This window comes from Seriola aureovittata, chromosome 5 (genome assembly GCF_021018895.1).
Source record: "Seriola aureovittata isolate HTS-2021-v1 ecotype China chromosome 5, ASM2101889v1, whole genome shotgun sequence".
NCBI classification, from domain to species: domain Eukaryota; kingdom Metazoa; phylum Chordata; class Actinopteri; order Carangiformes; family Carangidae; genus Seriola; species Seriola aureovittata.
The window spans coordinates 27,158,950-27,164,949 of NC_079368.1; positions in this window are offsets into that span (position 1 = coordinate 27,158,950).

Sequence of the window (6,000 nt, forward strand, 5' to 3'; positions counted from 1 at the left end):
GTCATAGTATGGAAAGGCATAAAAAGTCATAAAAACGACATAGTATAGTATGGCATAAAAAGTCATAAAAATGTCATAGTATAGTAAGGCATAAAAAGTCATAGTATAGTAAGGCATAAAAAGTCATAGTATAGTATGGCATAAAAAGTCATAAAAAGTCATAGTATATTATGGCATAAAAAGTCATAAAAACGTCATAGTATACTAAGACAAAAAAAGTCATAGTAAATTATGGCATAAAAAGTCATAAAAAAGTCATAGTATACTATGGCATAAAAAGTCATAGTATAGTATGGCATAAAAAAGTCATAAAAACGTCATAGTAAATTATGGCATAAAAAGTCATAAAAAAGTCATAGTATACTAAGACAAAAAAAGTCATAGTATAGTATGGCATAAAAAGTCATAAAAAAGTCATAAAAAGTCATAGTATAGTAAGGCATAAAAAGTCATAGTATAGTATGGCATAAAAAGTCATAAAAACGTCATAGTATATTATGGCATAAAAAGTCATAAAAACGTCATAGTATACTAAGACAAAAAAAGTCATAGTATAGTATGGCATAAAAAGTCATAAAAAAGTCATAGTATACTAAGACAAAAAAAGTCATAGTATAGTATGGCATAAAAAGTCATAAAAATGTCATATTGTCGTAAGGCATAAAAAGTCATATTATAGTATGGCATAAAAAGTCATAAAAATGTCATAGTGTCGTAAGGCATAAAAAGTCATAAAAAAGTCATAGTATATTAAGACAAAAAAAGTCATAGTATAGTATGGCATAAAAAGTCATAAAAACGACATAGTATAGTATGGCATAGAAAGTCATAGTATAGTATGGCATAAAAAGTCATAAAAACGTCATAGTATAGTATGGCATAAAAAGTCATAAAAATGTCATAGTATAGTAAGGCATAAAAAGTCATAGTACGGTATGACATAAAAAGTCATAGTATGGTAAGGCATAAAAAGTCATAAAAACGTCATAGTATACTAAGGCATAAAAAGTCATAAAAACGACATAGTATAGTAAGGCATAAAAACGTCATAAAAACGACATAGTATACTATGGCAAAAAAAGTCATAGTATAGTATGGCATAAAAAGTCATAAAAACGTAATAGTTTATTATGGCATAAAAAGTCATAACAAAGTCACAGTATACTATGCATAAAAAGTCATAGTATGGAAAGACATAAAAAAGTCATAAAAACGACATAGTATAGTATGGCATAAAAAGTCATAAAAATGTCATAGTATATTAAGGCATAAAAAGTCATAGTATAGTATGGCATAAAAAGTCATAAAAACATCATAGTAAATTATGGCATAAAAAGTCATAAAAACGTCATAGTATATTATGGCATAAAAAGTCATAAAAACGTCATAGTATACTAAGACAAAAAAAGTCATAGTATAGTATGGCATAAAAAGTCATAAAAACGACATAGTATAGTATGGCATAAAAAGTCATAAAAACGTCACAGTATATTATGGCATAAAAAGTCATAAAAAAGTCATAGTATACTAAGACAAAAAAAGTCATAGTATAGTATGGCATAAAAAGTCATAAAAATGTCATATTGTCGTAAGGCATAAAAAGTCATAGTATAGTATGCATAAAAAGTCATAAAAATGTCATAGTGTCGTAAGGCATAAAAAGTCATAAAAAAGTCATAGTATACTAAGACAAAAAAAGTCATAGTATAGTATGGCATAAAAAGTCATAAAAACGACATAGTATAGTATGGCATAAAAAGTCATAGTATAGTTTGAATAAAAAGTCATAAAAAAGTCATAAAAACGTAATAGTATATTATGGCATAAAAAGTCATAAAAACGTCATAGTATAGTATGGCATAAAAAGTCATAAAAACGACATAGTATACTATGGCATAAAAAGTCATAGTATGGAAAGACATAAAAAGTCATAAAAACGACATAGTATAGTATGGCATAAAAAGTCATAGTATAGTATGCCATAAAAAGTCATAGTATGGTAAGTCATAAAAAGTCATAAAAACGTCATAGTATACTAAGGCATAAAAAGTCATAGTATAGTATGGCATAAAAAGTCATAAAAATGTCATAGTGTCGTAAGGCATAAAAAGTCATAAAAAAGTCATAGTATACTAAGGCATAAAAAGTCATAGTATGGAAAGGCATAAAAAGTCATAAAAACGACATAGTATAGTATGGCATAAAAAGTCATAGTATAGTATGCCATAAAAAGTCATAGTATGGTAAGTCATAAAAAGTCATAAAAACGTCATAGTATACTAAGGCATAAAAAGTCATAAAAATGTCATATTGTCGTAAGGCATAAAAAGTCATAGTATAGTATGGCATAAAAAGTCATAAAAATGTCATAGTGTCGTAAGGCATAAAAAGTCATAGTATAGTATGGCATAAAAAGTCACAAAAACGTCATAGTATACTAAGGCATAAAAAGTCATAGTATAGTATGGCATAAAAAGTCATAAAAATGTCATAGTATAGTAAGGCATAAAAAGTCACAGTATAGTATGGCATAAAAAGTCATAAAAACGTCATAGTATACTATGGCATAAAAAGTCATAAAAACGTCATAGTATACTAAGACAAAAAAAGTCATAGTATAGTATGGCATAAAAAGTCATAAAAACGACATAGTATAGTATGGCATAAAAAGTCATAAAAATGTCATAGTATAGTAAGGCATAAAAAGTCATAGTACGGTATGGCATAAAAAGTCATAGTATGGTAAGGTATAAAAAGTCATAAAAACGTCATAGTATACCAAGGCATAAAAAGTCATAAAAACGTCATAGTATAGTATGGCATAAAAAGTCATAGTATGGAAAGACATAAAAAGTCATAAAAACGACATAGTATAGTATGGCATAAAAAGTCATAAAAACGTCATAGTATATTATGGCATAAAAAGTCATAAAAAAGTCATAGTATACTATGGCATAAAAAGTCATAGTATGGAAAGGCATAAAAAGTCATGAAAACGACATAGTATAGTATGCATAAAAAGTCATAAAAACGTCATAGTATATTATGGCATAAAAAGTCACAAAAACGTCATAGTATACTAAGACAAAAAAAGTCATAGTATAGTATGGCATAAAAAGTCATAAAAACGACATAGTATAGTATGGCATAAAAAGTCATAAAAACGTAATAGTATATTATGGCATAAAAAGTCATAGTATACTATGGCATAAAAAGTCATAGTATGGAAAGGCATAAAAAGTCATAAAAACGACATAGTATACTAAGGCATAAAAAGTCATAGTATAGTATGGCATAAAAAGTCATAAAAACGTCATAGTATACTAAGGCATAAAAAGTCAGTATAGTATGGCATAAAAAGTCATAAAAATGTCATAGTATAGTAAGGCATAAAAAGTCATAGTATAGTATGACATAAAAAAGTCATAAAAACGTCATAGTATATTATGGCATAAAAAGTCATAAAAACGTCATAGTATACTAAGACAAAAAAAGTCATAGTATAGTATGGCATAAAAAGTCATAAAAACGTCATAGTATAGTTATGGCATAAAAAGTCATAAAAAAGTCATAGTATAGTATGGCATAAAAAGTCATAGTATGGTAAGGCATAAAAAGTCATAAAAACAACATAGTATAGTATGGCATAAAAAGTCATAGTATAGTATGGCATAAAAAGTCATAAAAACGTCATAGTATATTATGGCATAAAAAGTCATAAAAAAGTCATAGTATACTAAGGCAAAAAAAGTCATAGTATAGTATGGCATAAAAAGTCATAAAAACGTCATAGTATAGTATGGCATAAAAAGTCATAAAAACGTCATAGTATACTAAGACAAAAAAAGTCATAGTATAGTATGGCATAAAAAGTCATAAAAACACATAGTATAGTAAGGCATAAAAAGTCATAGTACGGTATGGCATAAAAAGTCATAGTATAGTAAGGCATAAAAAGTCATAAAAACGTCATAGTATACTAAGGCATAAAAAGTCATAGTATAGTATGGCATAAAAAGTCATAAAAACGTCATAGTATATTATGGCATAAAAAGTCATAAAAAAGTCATAGTATACTAAACAAAAAAAAGTCATAGTATAGTATGGCATAAAAAGTCATAGTATGTAAGGCATAAAAAGTCATAAAAACGTCATAGTATAGTATGGCATAAAAAGTCATAAAAACGTCATAGTATGGTAAGGCATAAAAAGTCATAAAAACGTCATAGTATACAAGGCATAAAAAGTCATAGTATACCAAGGCATAAAAAGTCATAAAAACGTCATAGTATACATGGCATAAAAAGTCATAAAAACGACATAGTATAGTATGGCATAAAAAGTCATAAAAACTCATAGTATACTAGGCATAAAAAGTCATAGTATAGTATGGCATAAAAAGTCATAAAAACACATAGTATAGTAAGGCATAAAAAGTCATAGTATAGTAATGGCATAAAAAGTCATAGTATGGTATGGCATAAAAAGTCATAAAAACGTCATAGTATACTAAGGCATAAAAAGTCATAGTATGGTATGGCATAAAAAGTCATAAAAAGTCATAAAAAAGTCATAGTATATTAAGGCATAAAAAGTCATAGTATAGTATGGCATAAAAAGTCATAAAAACGTCATAGTATACCAAGGCATAAAAAGTCATAGTATGGTAAGTCATAAAAAAGTCATAAAAACGTCATAGTATACATGGCATAAAAAGTCATAAAAAAAAACGTCATAGTATACTAAGGCATAAAAAGTCATAGTATATTATGGCATAAAAAGTCATAAAAAGTCATAGTATACTATGGCATAAAAAGTCATAGTATACTATGGCATAAAAAGTCATAGTATGGAAAGGCATAAAAAGTCATAAAAAGACATAGTATAGTATGGCATAAAAAGTCATAAAAAGTAATAAAAATGTCATAGTATAATAAGGCATAAAAAGTCATAGTATAGTAAGGCATAAAAAGTCATAGTATAGTATGGCATAAAAAGTCATAAAAAGTCATAAAAAAGTCATAGTGTATTATGGCATAAAAAGTCATAAAAACGTCATAGTATACTAAGGCATAAAAATCATAGTATAGTAAGGCATAAAAAGTCATAAAAACGTCATAGTATATTATGGCATAAAAAGTCATAAAAAGTCATAGTATACTAAGGCAAAAAAAGTCATAGTATAGTATGGCATAAAAAGTCATAAAAACGTCATAGTATAGTATGGCATAAAAAGTCGTAAAAACGGCATAGTATAGCATGGCAAAAAAGTCATAAAAACGGCATAGTATAGCATGGCATAAAAAGTCATAAAAACGTCATAGTATACTAAGGCATAAAAAGTCATAGTATATTATGGCATAAAAAGTCATAAAAAGTCATAGTATACTAAGGCATAAAAAGTCATAGTATGGAAAGGCATAAAAAGTCATAAAAACGACATAGTATAGTAGGCATAAAAAGTCATAGTATAGTATGGCATAAAAAGTCATAAAAAGTCATAGTATACTAAGGCATAAAAAGTCATAGTATAGAAAGGCATAAAAAGTCATAAAAACACATAGTATAGTATGGCATAAAAAGTCATAGTATATTATGGCATAAAAAGTCATAAAAACGTCATAGTATACTAAGACAAAAAAAGTCATAGTATAGTATGGCATAAAAAGTCATAAAAACGTCATAGTATACTAAGGCATAAAAAGTCATAGTATAGTATGGCATAAAAAGTCATAAAAATGTCATAGTATAGTATGGCATAAAAAGTCATAAAAATGTCATAGTATAGTAAGGCATAAAAAGTCATAGTACGGTATGACATAAAAAGTCATAGTATGGTAAGGTATAAAAAGTCATAAAAACGTCATAGTATACTAAGGCATAAAAAGTCATAAAAACGTCATAGTATGGTAAGGCATAAAAAGTCATAAAAACGTCATAGTATACTAAGGCATAAAAAGTCATAGTATAGTATGGCATAAAAAGTCATAAAAACGTAAT